The following is a 15614-nucleotide window of genomic DNA, read 5'->3' on the forward strand; positions in this document are numbered from 1 at the left end:
TAAATAACTCTTTTGCCAAGTTAAATCAATTAGTACCATCAATTAAATTCACTATGGAAATGGAAAATGATGGATGCTTACCCTTTTTGGATGTCCTCATATGAAGAAATAGTAATGGATTTAAATACAGTGTTTACAGAAAACCTACTAATATTTCTTCTAATGTGCATTTCTATTCTGGTCAAAGCAATAAGGTTAAGAAATCAGTGTTTACATCTATGTTTTTAAGAGCATTACGTATATGTAGCCCTGAGTATATTGATGAGGAAATAGTTCAGACTTGGAATACAGGCATGAAATTGAAATACCCTGACAGTGCATTAAACAAAAAAGTGACAAAAAAGACTATGTATCAAAACCAAAAAGAACTTACAACACAAAAAATCTGCTTGTACTGCCTCATAATAGTAACATGAAAGATATCCCCCATCTTAAGAATTTTGGTGTAAATGTCTCATTTAAGAACAATAAAACAATGAAAAATTTACTCATCAAGAACTCTCCCGACAATACTAAAGGATGTGTATATAAAATTCCATGTAAGTCTTGTGACAAACTTTTATACTGGCCAAACGGTTACAGCACTGGAAAAGAGAATAAAACAGCATAAAAATGTGTGAGATATGCACAGAGGAACAGTGGTATTTTTGTACATGTTAGTCTGAACGATTATGCTATCAACTGGGAAGGGGCAAAATGGATTGTGTATTCTAATAATGCACTGGAAAGGAATATCATTGAATCTAACTTTATAAAAGAAAGTTACAGCCATAATATGAATATGAATCAAGGGATGTATAAACTTGATCCTTTTAATATCAAAAGAAATTTGCAAATTGTTTAAATTTTAAGGTAGGCAGTAGAGATGTAGAGAAAAAGGATTATCATATTTGTAAACACAGTACAGAGGTAGCAGTAGTAATGAGTTTCTAACCCCGCCTCTCTGACACCTGTCAGTGTGGATCTATAGTTTCCTATGGTAGGTACATTTATCAGTATTTTCCCTTGAGAGTATATTATAATTTTTAGCCAAATGAGTTTTGAAGGCCACACCTATCTTGACACCCAACTGTGGGTGGATCTGTAGTCTTAAAACAGTTGTGTATGTTCATCAGTACTGTCTCTGTAGTATATGTATTTAAGACTTTAATATTAGGTGTCAGTCCTTTGTTAATGGCTTGGAAATAAAGTCAAAACCAGTCAGGACCTACACCCTGTCTCTTATTTTTCACCTGTGGTAATGTGATAAATGAATCATGTGCTAAGTATACCTTAGTTTTACCAGACCACTGAGCTGATTAACAGCTCTCCTAGGGCTGGCCCGAAGGATTAGACTTATTTTACGTGGCTAAGAACCAACTGGTTACTTAGCAATGGGACCTACAGCTTATTGTGGAATCCGAACCACATTATAGCGAGAAATGAATTTCTATCACCAGAAATAAATTCCTCTAACTCTTCATCAGCCAGCCGGGGAATCGAACTCTGGCCCAGCGAGTACCAGTCCACAGCTCTACCAACTCACCCAACAAAGAGCTTGAATTATGTGCTAAAGTGATTATAATCATATACTATATATATATATATATATATATATATATATATATATATATATATATATATATATATATATATATATATATATATATATATATATATATATATATATATATATATATATATATATATATATATATATATATATATATACACACACACACACACACACACAGATCAGAGTTCAAAAGTAATTGAATTACCTGGGCAAGCACTGGCGCTTATTCATATGATGAAGCAGATATCACGGGCAGGAATACGATGCAATAGTCTCTCGCATTTTGTTTTAATCAAGCTAATGACATACTTAGTTTCAACTTCCGACTAGCAAGCTAATAGCTTGCAACATTTCATTGATTTATCCCTTGAGTGAATACGTTTCGAACCCAGGTCTTGCTTTCCACCTGAGAGACCTGGGACAACATCATCAGAAATAATTCGAATGATATGTTGTCTATTCTTCAGGGAATTTTCTATGCAAAAATAAAAATAACTTAACATAAAATGAAGAGCTGATTATAAATTTCTGTTATGATTGTGTGTTGATGATTTATCTTATTCACTCAGAAGGGATAATTCAATGAAAAATTTTAATGAGTAAAATTATGCAACAGTTAGCTTGCCCAGGATTCCTGGGTGCAGTTGCTCTCAGGTTCCAACTTCTTTTACATGACAGTGGATAATTGAGTCAAAATGATTGTGTGTTGATAAAACTCAGAAGGGATAACAAAAATTGGGTCATTATAGTCGGGAAGTTGGGGAAAACTGGTATGCAAGCAGTTAGCTTGCCCAGGTAACAGTTGCTCTTAAATATTCCACCTGAGAGACCTGGGTTGATCCCGACGTGAGTCAGAAATTTATATATATATATATATATATATATATATATATATATATATATATATATATATATATATATATATATATATATATATATATAAATCAAAACGATGATGCCGATGCAACACATTTTGTTTTAATCCAACAACATGCCACATCTTCAGGGATATTCTACAAAATAAAAATAATATGTTAACATAAAATAAGATGATTATAAGATCAATAGTTGAAAAAGCTAAAACAATTTTAATGGTAAAATTACAACTCACAGACTTAAATTACATGCACGCTTAATTAAAACTGAAACTAGAGGTACAAAAAAAAATATATACAACATTTAAATATCTTGGCAAAATTATATATAATAAAAAGAATGCCAACACATACAAAAAGTAAAAATCATACATTCATAAAACTACAGCTGAAGACAGCTACACACAACCAACCTTTCAGCATCAAAGATAAAAACACACAAAAAGTAAACAACGTCAGTACAAAGACTGACAGAAAATTTAGGCTAAAAACAACGGGACAGCAGAGGAATGGTTGTTTAGAGTCGGAACTCGTAATTTGATATTTGTTTCCAAAATCAGCAGTTTGTTGAGTTCCTTTGTTTGGCTTATAATTTTAAAATCTTCATATTTGATGGTACTTTTACATTTGATAATGTGGTTCCTATATAAGAAGTTTCTGGGTTAGATAGCTTACAACCAGTTCTATAACTAACGCCCGATGAGAATCGGCCCTGACCCTGAGAAGACGCCGGTAGATCAATATATTTTCCCAGATTACATCTGGGACAAGTGTATTCATAAACGACGCCCGACGTCATCAAAGGGCAGAGCCGATCCTTAAACTTGAAGAGCGAGCCAATGGTCTTAGGATTCTTAGGTATAAGCTTTAGATTTATGGCTCCAAAATGTTTATGTACGATCTTAGTAAAATCTCTCCAAAAATTGTCATTTAGTAGATACGGGAAACTGGCATAAAGAGGTAGCTTAGGGACGTTAAAACGTAAAAGATGTTCAGAAAACTTTTTGTTAAGAAGTTTATTTAAATTTTTATTGAAGATCTTAGAAGGAAAGCAGTTATTAGAGAAGTACTGGAGGAGAAAAGTAATTTCGTTGTGGAAGAGAGTCCAGCTAGAGGTAAGAGACAAAGCATGATAGAGCAAGGTATATATAAAGTTAAGTTTGAAATTGAGGAAACAGAAACTATAGAAGTTGGAACCGAGACCAGTAAATGTTTTCTTTCTAAAAATTGAGGTACAGAAACAGTAATTTTCCATAGAGACCAAAATATCTAAGAAGGCTAATTTTGAATTTTGTTCTTTTTCCATTGTAAAGTTAATATTATTATGGTAATTATTATAAAACTCCAAGAACTGGTCTGCATCGAACTCATGTTTGAACAAGATAAAAGTGTCGTTCACATAGCGTGAGTAGAACAGAGGGCGGAAGAGCAGGAGGCACTCGTCCAAAATGCGCTCCTCCAGGGAGCACATGAAAATGTTCACAAAGGCCCTGAACTACTTCAGAAATGTTGGAAATTGGAAAAAATATGTATGAGAAAAGAAAAAGTAAGTCTGGACCTTGAGTTCCTGCAATATTGTTCAATTAATTATATTGTTCCAGATTTTGTTAAGTTTAAAGTTTATAAAAACTCCTTATATCATTCTCAGTTTTATTCTGACACTATCAGATATTTACTTAACTACGAAATTATTTGTAAACAAAAAGACTGTGACCGCCTTAACAAACTATTTAATAGTTTTCGCTATGAAGTTCTTGAATCGTTCTCTTTTATTGATAGGATTATTTTTACTCAGCTTTTTAGTAACAGTATTAGAAATTTTATTAACACTACACAACGGAGACACCATAAAAAACTAGGAAACCTAGGAATTATTTTACCAAAATTTCATTGCTATTATAAAACTGTTTTTAATTTTTCAAAATATGTATTGTCTAAACGAGAAGAATTCCTTTTGTCTTTTGGGTTAGATTTTTGCTTAACAAATTTTAAACCTAATTTCTGCCAGTTTTTTCTGCCCCTTGAAGTGTTATTTCATTGTTTAAAAAATCTCAACTTGTGTAGTGACCTCAGCCGCCTACAGAGTGAGTTAATGGTTTTGTCACAAAATGCTTTCTCAAAACTTAAAACAAACTGGGCTTCCTTTTTTAAAAAGAGTGATCTGGAAATTCTCAAGTCCCTTTCTAAACATGATGACATTATCATTGTGAGGCTGGATAAGGGGAGGGGAACAGTGATATTGGATAAAAATGATTACAATAACAAAATGACTAGTATTCTAAGTGATCGCAAAAGGTTCCAAAAAGTGGGTGTACCTAATTATCAAAGCATATTTAGAGTGGAGGATAAAATCAATAGATATCTCAGAGCCTTGAAAAAGGACAACATTACTGATGAAAAAGTGTTCCAGGATTTATTCTCCACCGGTTCATCTTACAGGATACATAAAAATAATGTTCCTCTCTGCCCTATTTTGGCCTCTTACAACACACCTAACTACAAACTGGCAAAATTTCTCGTCCCTCTATTGGAACCGCTGACCACAAATCAGTATACTCTTTAAAACTCAGAACAATTTAAAAGAACTTATTTTATCCCAGGATTCCGACCTATTTATGACTAGTTTTGATATCGAGTCACTATTTACCAACATACCTGTAAGAGAGACCATAAACATTATTCTTGATAAACTATTCCCCGAACCCGAGTCTGTTTATTTTAACTTCAGTTACTCGAATTTTTAAGCCCTTTTAGAATTGGCCGTGCTGGACACGGCATTTGTTTTTCATGATCAACTTTTTAAACAAATTGAGGGCATGGCCAAGGGGTCTCCACTCGCTCCTACCTTTGCGAACATTTTCATGTGCTCCCTGGAGGAGCGCATTTTGGACGAGTGCCTCCTGCTCTTCCGCCCTCTGTTCTACTCACGCTATGTGGACGACACTTTTATCTTATTCAAACATGAGTTCGATGCAGACCGGTTCTTGGAGTTTTATAATAATTACCATAATAATATTAACTTTACAATGGAAAAAGAACAAAATTCAAAATTAGCCTTCTTAGATATTTTGGTCTCTATGGAAAATGACTGTTTCTGTACCTCAATTTTTAAAAAACATTTACTGGTCTCGGTTCCAACTTCTATAGTTTCTGTTTCCTCAATTTCAAACTTAACTTTATATATACCTTGCTCTATCATGCTTTGTCTCTTACCTCTAGCTGGACTCTCTTCCACAACGAAATTACTTTTCTCCTCCAGTACTTCTCTAATAACTGCTTTCCTTCTAAGATCTTCAATAAAAATTTAAATAAACTTCTTAACAAAAAGTTTTCTGAACATCTTTTACGTTTTAACGTCCCTAAGCTACCTCTTTATGCCAGTTTCCGTGATATCTACTAAATGACAATTTTTCGGAGAGATTTTACTAAGATCGTACATATAAACATTTTGGAGCCATAAATCTAAAGCTTATACCTAAGAATCCTAAGACCATTGGCTCGCTCTTCAAGTTTAAGGATCGCTCTGCCCTTTGATGACGTCGGGCGTCGTTTATGAATACACTTGTCCCAGATGTAATCTGGGAAAATATATTGGATCTACCCGGCGTCTTCTCAGGGTCAGGGCCGATTCTCATCGGGGCGTTAGTTATAGAACTGGTTGTAAGCTATCTAACCCAGAAACTTCTTATATAAGGAACCACATTATCAAATGTAAAAGTACCATCAAATATGAAGATTTTAAAATTATTGGCCAAACAAAGGAACTCAACAAACTGCTGATTTTGGAAACAAATATCAAATTACGAGTTCCGACTCTAAACAACCATTCCTCTGCTGTCCCGTTGTTTTTAGCCTAAATTTTCTGTCAGTCTTTGTACTGCTGACATTGTTTACTTTTTGTGTGTTTTTATCTTTGATGCTGAAAGGTTGGTTGTGTGTAGCTGTCTTCAGCTGTAGTTTTATGAATGTATGATTTTTACTTTTTATTGTATGTGTTGGCATTCTTTTTATTTATATATAATTTTGCCAAGATATTTAAATGTTCGTTTTGTTTTTATATATTTTTTTTTGTACCTCTAGTTTCAGTTTTAATTAAGCGTGCATGTAATTTAAGTCTGTGAGTTGTAATTTTACCATTAAAATTGTTTTAGCTTTTTTCAACTATTGGATCTTATAATCAGCTCTTAGTTTATGTTAACATATTATTTTTTATTTTGTAGAAAATCCCTGAAGATGTGGCGATGCTGTCACGAAACGTAGGATTAAAACAAAATGTGTATTGCATCGTATTCCTGCCCTTTATCTGCTTCATCGTATATATATACACACACACATATACATACACAGTAGGACCCCAGACCTCAAAGCTAATCTGGCATCAAATACTGGTGCTTTTCAGCTGGGCACTTTGGAGAAAAGCGTTCTGGACTGTCCCAGTAGTTACATAAAGGCTGCAGGTTACACTCAGGTTCCCTGAACTGCTTACAGGGAAGCGGAGCAGAGCAATCCACAATGGCTACACGCCTCTTCAAAGGCCAGCCTCATCAGGAAAGCGCCGCCGGCGCCTCTTGTCTGGACTGGAATCCATTGCACTCAAGGATAACTGATGCACATCCTTTACCTGGACACCTTTCCAATGGCTGTCTGCCAAAGCCTGAGACCAGGCAACAGGCTTGATTGAGGGGGTGCCTACCCGTGGGCAAACCACACCAACCACCCTTGGACTTCCAGTATGCCTCTTCCCAGGTTTCGAGGAGTCTGACAGGGACCTTCATCTAGGAGCGTCAGTGGGATGAGATGATCGCCGATCGCGTCTACAGGGACCCATGACTAGACCCCTGTTCATCCCGAACATGCCCTTCGATCCTTACTTGAACTATGTACTAAGAAGGCACCCTTCGTCAACCACCATGGACATATGTACCTCCAGGTAGACAGCATCGCAATGGGATCCCCCCTTGGAGTCCCATTTGCGAACTTTTACATGGGCATATGGAAGAAAGGGTTTTTGCAGAGATCACAAAGCCATCCATGTACGTCCGGTATACTGATGACACCTTTATATGTGCTGGTTCCAGCGAAGAGATTGATGAACTGCATGCAGCCTTCCACCGACACAGCAGTCTCCACTTTACCATTGAGCACAACGAGGACGGCCGCCTACCCTTCCTGGATGTCCTTGTTGAGCTGAAGGAGGACTCGTTCTCTACCACCGTGTATACCAAACCTATGAACGAACCTTGGTATGTGCCTGAACGGCGACAGCAAGTGCCCCGTGAGACAAAAGAACTCCACCGTCACCGCCTACGCCAGGAGGGCCCTTACCCACTGTTTGTTGTGGACCGACACTCACTGAGAAATGGAATGGGCCTTCCAGGTATTAGTTAATAATAGTCATCCCAACAGCAGCATCCAGGCCGCCTACAGAAGGACAATGGAGAAGTGGCACAACCAAGAGGAGAGACAAGATACACCTGAGATGATCACCCTCTTCTACAAAGGGAACTACCACTCACGATATAATGAGGACGAACGGGCCCTGAAAAATATCATTAGGGACAACGTCGCCCCCACCGACAGCAGCAAGAAGATCCAACTGGTTATCTTCTACAGGAGCACGATGTGCAGTCTAGTGATGAAGAACAACCCTGTCCCTCCCCAAGATCCCATGAAGAGGACGAATGTCATATACCGATACACGTGCCCTTTCCGAGGATGCCCCAAAACTTACATCGGCATGACATCCATGCGCCTCTCCAAACGGATTTCCTGCCATGCCCAGCAGGGAACCATCTTTAATCACTGCAAGACTGCCCACAACCAGAGGATCTGCCGCAGCGACACTGTCGGACATTTAGAAATTATTGACAGCGCCCCCAACCTTCATCGTCTTCGCATCCTGTAGGCGCTCCACATAGGGAAGGAAAAACCGAGCCTTAATGTGACTCAGGAGACCTTCCTTCTCCCTACAGCTGTCAGGAAAGCCGAGGATAACCAGGCAAGACCAGCATCCCAACCTACGCCCCTTGAGGATGACCTTCAGAGCACCGAAGGTGATCGCCTAGTGAAATCTTACCCCGAGGACAACCTGCAAGATCGCCCCTCGCACCCACCTACAACTCAAAAGACACCCCAACGTCGAGGACGACTTTAACCCTCGCCCCGAGGACACCCTTCCAACACCTGAGGAAGGCAGAGGTGCTGCCCTTCACCTTGGGAACGATTGGTTAACCAGCCTTCCTTGCGAAATTGCACCATTGCCAATCAGCAGTAGGTTTAGATTGAGGAGGAGACAGCCAATCAGGAGCTGCCTTTCCAATGACGTCACGCCGGATGGCCCATGAAAATGAAGTGACTAACTCCACAAACCAAAAGAATGGGATAAAAGATGAAAAATCCACACATTACAGCCATTGCATCCTGCGATCCTGTCCTGAATGATGCTCTACCGAGAAGGGCGAAACTAGTCAACACCCCATGAGAACTGCCTCCTACACATCACTAAACCACCAGATATGAATATCAGACAATTGCTTGCAACCATTCCAGCGCAAGAAATGCAACTGACAAGACGAACTGAGTGTTTACTATATAAAATAAATGCTGTTGAAACTGCCATTTTGTGTAACAAAACCTATATTAAAGAAGGTCTTTTTCCTAATTTTACAACAACAACAAGAATAACAATAATAATAATAATAATAATAATAATAATAATAATAATAATAATAATAATAATAATATGAAAAAATCAGCAAATAAGCGAATTTTCTGGGAATTATTTAGTTATGTTCCACAGAAAAATTTGCAAATTGGCAAGTCCATGAATCCTAAAACGCGAATAGTCAGGGGTCCACTGTATATACAGGCAGTTCCCGGGTTATGACACACCTGACTTATGCCAATCCAATCTTATGACACTAGTAAAAAATATTCATAATAAATCTGGTTCCGACATACACCAAAAACCCAAAATTACGATGCTGGGCGGGGCGGCATACGCTGGTGCTAGGTTTTGTTATTGTCATTTGGTGCTGTGTAGGAATACGCAACTGAGCAAGACCTAAGTTGGTTCAGTGGCGTAGGAATACAAAACATGGCAGACCGTGTGGGTCAGTACTCGGTACAGCGCCATTGTGGCATGTTGTTTTCGCATTAGTGCGTGCATAGTGTATCTTGCTTCGTATCTTTTTGTCCATTATTATGGCTTCCAAGCGTAAGGTTGATTCTTCTGATGGCAGTGTGCTGAAGAAAAGGAAAGTCATCAAGATGGATGTGAAATTAGACATAGTGAACCATTCAGAAAAGGGAGAAACTGCCACCAACACAGGTTGTTCGCTTGGGCTTAGTTGGTCGAAGGTTGCTACCATTGTTAAGGATAAGGAATGTATCCTTGTACATGTGAAAGGAGCTACTCCTATGAAACCGACCATTATAATGAAGCAGTGTAGTGGTCTAATTGCTGAGATGGAAAGATTAGTATTTATTGTTGATATGGCTTGAACACCAGAATGAGCACTGTATTCCAGTGAGCCTTATGGTGATTCAAGAAAAGGCTAAAAGGTTATACGAGGCACTGAAACACGAAAAGGGGGAAGGGAGTGAAAGTGAACCGTTTATGGCGAGTAAGGGTTGGTTTAGTTTTGAGGTTCACGCTGATTTGCATAATCTTAAGGTACAAGGTGAAGCTGCTAGTGCTGATGAGGAAGCAGCAAACATTTTCCGAGTGGGTTGGAGGAAATAATTAGGGAGGGGGTTGTTCTGTTGAGCAAGTGTTCAATGTGGATGAGGCAGGCATATTTTGGAAGCATATGCCTAGTCGTACGTACATCTCAGAGGAGAAGTCAGCACCTGGCCACAAAGTCTGTAAGGAGTGACTGACTTTACTTCTTGAGGGTAATGCTAGTGGCGACTTCAAACTTAAGCCCTTGTTAGTGTATCTGGCTGAGAATCCAAGAGCACTCAAGGGGATTTTCAAGGTGCAACTCCCTGTCATTTGGGAGGCTAATAAGGCAGCTTGGGTTACACTTCATATCTTTGAAGGCTGGTTTATTAATCACTTTGTGGCAGCAGTGGAATGATATTGTATTTTGAAGGGTCTGTCCTTTGAGGTTTTGCTTGTTGGATAATGCCCCTGGGCATCCTTCACAACTGAATGACATGCATCCTAATGTGAAGGTAGTTTATCTTCCTGAAAATACCTGTACTACATCCATTTTGCAACCAATGGACCAGGTTGTTATTGCCTCCTTCAAGGTCTACTACCTCCGAAAACAATAAACGCCTTCCAGGCCATTGAAAGAAACAAGGACTTCACTCTCAAGGAATTCTGAAAGTCCTACAACATTTATGAAGCTGTGAAGAACATTGCAGGTGCCTGGGATGGGGTAAAGCACACCAATATGAATGAGGCCTGAAGAAACTGTGTCTGCAGTTTGTGAATGACTTTCTGGGCTTTGAGGAGACAGAGGACTTGAAGGTGTTACCAACAAAATTGTTGGAATAAGTAAGGAGCTGAGTTTGGAGAGGAGTTACCTGAAGAGGACCTCATTCAGCTGGAGAAGCAGATGATCAAGGGGGAAGGAAGAGGCACCAGTCCTAGAGCCCAGGTTATTAAGTACTAAGGGACTGTCAAAAGGTTTTTCCACGACAGAGGGATGGTGTGTTTTGAGGGTGAGGACCCAAAAATTGAAAGGCACACCAAGATACATAGAGTGGTCATGAATAGGCTCAGTTTTTACAGGGAGACTTCCGAAGAGAAAAAAAAAAACCTGTCCAGCCTAGCCTTGAATGTTACTTCAAGAAGCAATCTCCAACACCATCTGCCACTCCAGACACAGTGACCCTTTCTCCTGACCCAGACTCCCCTGTATCTCCAGCTCCATCTACAACTTCTAACCAAGACTCCCCTGCACCTGTATCTCCAGCTCCATTTGCAACTTCACATAACCCAGACTTCCTGCACCTGTATCTCCAGCACTTTCTTCTGGTTCTCCTCCTGTATCTTCAGCTCCCTCATCCCTATAAGCCTGTCTCTACATCCTTCAAAATGCCCCTTCCAGTGCACAAGCCAACCACAAGATTAAAGGTAAGGAATTCTTCACTTTTTTTATTTTTATAAATCAATTAATGTTAAGAACCGACTCACGACGAAATTCAACTTACAAGCCATAGGAACGGATCTCTGTTGTAACTCGGGAACTGCCTGTATGTATGTGTGTGTGTGTGTGTGTGTGTGTGTGTATATATATATATATATATATATATATATATATATATATATATATATATATATATATATATATATATATATATATATATATATATATATATATATATATATATATATATATATATATATATATATATACATATATAATATATATATATATATATATATATATATATGCCAAGAAGGAATGTGAACGATGGAGTGGTGCTAGGCCTTTCAACTTACTGCTAAGTAAAGGACAGTAAGTCGAAAGGCCTAGCACCACCGTCATTTCACTTTCCTTGTGGCACTGCCTTACAGTATTTATATATTCACATCATGTATATATATATATATATATATATATATATATATATATATAATATATATATATATATATATATATATATATATATATATATATATATATATATATATATATATATATATATATATATTAGTATTCATTAGCCACAACACTCTCTTAACTTCTTGATTTCTACACATTCTGGAAGTGCTGTCACTACTAGGCCTAGATCCAACAGAACAGATACATGAAGAAATTCTGATACTCGGCCAAGACTCAATCTTGGATCCGCATAACAGAACAAGACAGGTCTGCGTAACAGAACAAGGCAGGTCCACATAACAGAACAAGGCAATGCAATGCTAAAACTGACCACGAAGAAAGGCATAAGTCTATTTCCACTTACACGTAGTGTACTTAAATCTTTGGAATTCAGATACATTTACTAGAGCTGAAATAGACCCACCTTTACCATCAGAGAGATTAACCCTAAGGGACAGGATAAATATATATCAGGCACACCCCCAGACCAGGCAAACAGTAAGGTTGGTCAATTTAAGAAAAAATGCATCAATGGAAAGAGGAAGATATGCAAATGCACATGGTGTAAGAAAAAAATTATATAAATTTTTCCTTACCTTCCAAAGGGAGTTGAATGTGACTATTTACAATCCAGTGTGGGGTCTCTTTTAAAAACACTCATAAAAATATGATAATTTTGCCAAGTTATGCATGTTTTTTCTAATAACTTATTTTATTTTGTAAAATTATAATTACACCTCACACAATACCATAACAGATAAGAACTATAAGCAGTAACAAATTCTGAGTATGTTTGTAAAATATTTACAAGATTTACCAAGATGGGGAGATGCAGTAACTTTTTGTGAGGTATACATGTTTTTCTAATATTTCTTTGCAAAATTACAATTATACCTGACATATTATCATAAAAGATAAAAACTAAAACCAACAGCAATCCCTGGGTATATTTATGAGCAAATAAATAAAAAGACGTCCTAGAGCAGCTGAGATGCAGTACATTCCCTTCTAAAATCTCAAGGCATACTGATAGATATCTCTCTCATGCCAAGGTGATAAGTTGCCATAGGTCATTTATGGACCATTGAAATATTATGAAACTCTTTCCCGCTAAATTAATTCAATTCAAACAGTATGGCGCATAATATTAATACTCATATGAGGGTTCCTGCCCATCACCCAAAACCTGTTACAGATGCTCATATGAGGATTCCCGTCCATTAATGGTTAATAGATTCTATATATATATATATATATATATATATATATATATATATATATATATATATATATATATATATATATATATATATATATATATATATATATATATATATATATATATTTCATGATGCTGCCTTGTAATAATATGTACATCATCCTATAGTTCTGATATATTTACTCTTCTATTTATCATGTGTTATGTGTAATAATAATAATTATTGAAATATCGTATGTAGTGTAATGTCAGATCTCAAAAGAGTTAGTGACTTAGATAACTTAACAGCATAATTTAAAATTAATAATATCTTTCCTGATAATAGTGTAGTAGCGGGAGAGAGAGCTTTGAGTTTTGGACCAGATGTACCATCTGTCATCAGTTAAGAGAAGAGAGCGCTTTGTTTTGGGTTACGTGATGACAGGTTAGGAATAACAATTGCTGATCCATTCTGGAAACCAACTTGGGTTTTCAGTTTTTTTTCTAACAACATGCCAATCATAATTAACCAGTTGCAGTCTGTTTGATCGTGTAAAGATTTCTGTAAAAGTTTTGTCTCATACAAGAAGACGAATAATTTCGCAATGTTACACGTGTTCCATACGTTTTCTGGTAAAGACGTGTACTTTTGAGAAATGCGAACAAGTGTTGCACTGAAGCCCATGGCAATTGTGTCATGTTTAAGACTGCATTGCTCTGATCAGGTATTGTCCCGATTGCGTATAAAATGTTTTGCTTCCTTCTTCTAGAACCTTCTCTCATATCTTGTTCCCAAAATGCCTTAATAATGTCATATGATTGTTTAATTTCCTACTGGAATCCTGAAATCTACTCATTCTGATTTTTGAGACCAATCAGTTTGGTTCCCTCTCTTTCTCTCTTTCTTCAACGTGAAGTGTTAGTGTGGTCACTGGTATTAGTCTTAGCTTTTGAGATCGGAATTTAGTAAAATTGTTTTTCTGAGCTCGGCCCCATGTCACCCGGTGAAATTCCATTCTTACACGAATTTCTAGGTATAAATATTGCTAAATATACCAGAGAAAAAAGCTTTCAGGAATGCTGGAGTTACTACCCCCAGATCGAGCATCTTCGATGAAGATGTCGGTATAACCATGGGTGAGTGAAGGAATCACAACCACAGAGCCACACTCGATAGACATCCCCATATCAAGATCCCCGAGAAGAGTGAGGGGCCGTACCAGCGCCCACGCTCCCCAGCCCGCCACGCGGCGACTCCAGCGCCATCTGAACTCATTCCATTTCTAGCACTTGATTCTGACGCTGCGGTGTTTTGTTTGCCTTGTGTTTTTGGCTTAATTTATTTCTTCATCATGTCGTCGAGCAGCTTTACCATGTCCAAGTTAAGTACCATCTTATTGTGGGGTTGTCTTATGATTTGTTGGCTGTCTTAGCCCGTAATTAATTATTTGTGGCTTTGTTATGACGCTACGGCGTCCCCCAGCCAGCCATGTTGTCCGCGAGGTTTACCCACTCGGCTTGTTCTGTTTGGGTTTTTCCTGGTCGGCTCATGCCTTATACTTCCCCATAGGTCTCATCCTGGTGGTTTTCTAAGTGGGATTGTTCAGTTTCTTTTCTAACAATAATGTTTTTGATCCGTTCCTTTGGGTTCCCGCATCGGGTTCCCGTTATGTTCCCGCTTAGATATCTCCCCACGATGTTTCCTCTTGGACAGTTTAGCTTAATAATTATATTTATATTCATTATTTTTATTGGCTGGTGCTTGACATCATGCTATCTCTGCGTTGTCTAGTTCCGTGGGGACATTCAGGCTCATCCTGTCGCTTCCTTCGGTTAGGCTATACGCCAAACACAAGTATATTTTTATTTTATTTTATATTGTTTATTTTCACACACGTTTAGTGATTTATTTGGTTAATTTTGCCTTAGCCTAGTGTACGTTAGGCTTTTATTGCCCCCTTGACCTCCTGTTCTCCCTTCCCTTGAGTTAGGTTAAGCGAGAGGATAGGGTCAGCAGGTTGAGGGATTTCTGTTGTCGTGCCTTCCTTTGTCCGTGGTTTGGGTGTGGAGTGAGTCCCATTCTCTTCCCTCTTCTTTACGGAGGGGTTGAAGTTTTTTCCGTGGGTATGTCTCCTCCACGAGCGTTATCCCTCCCTTACGTTCGGCTCTGGCTGGTATTCGACTCGGAAATTCTCTCCCTGTTGTTCCCTTTTTCCCCCTTTTCCTTCTCCCCCCCCTTTTTAATTTTGATCATAGGCTACGTCTATGTGTATAAGTGAGAGTTCAGAGGTCTTGGTCGTTTTTTCCCCCTTTCCCTTAGGTGTAGGCTATGATTTTAGGTATCATGCAGTTGAGCGGGTGAGCTTCTCCCCAGTCTCCTGTTTGCCTCTGCTCTAGCCTACTACCTTCACTGTCCCACCCCACCC

The 15614-nt window shown here is 38.1% G+C and overlaps 1 protein-coding gene across 8 annotated transcripts in view; it reads right to left on the bottom strand.

Moving 5' to 3' along the window:
• The window catches only part of LOC136843737 (eukaryotic translation initiation factor 4 gamma 1-like), a 721796-nt gene that overhangs the window by 313586 nt on the left and 392596 nt on the right, over positions 1 to 15614 (bottom strand). The gene's annotated exons all lie outside the window — the stretch shown is intronic.

The sequence above is a fragment of the Macrobrachium rosenbergii genome, chromosome 12, assembly GCF_040412425.1.
Source record: "Macrobrachium rosenbergii isolate ZJJX-2024 chromosome 12, ASM4041242v1, whole genome shotgun sequence".
NCBI classification, from domain to species: domain Eukaryota; kingdom Metazoa; phylum Arthropoda; class Malacostraca; order Decapoda; family Palaemonidae; genus Macrobrachium; species Macrobrachium rosenbergii.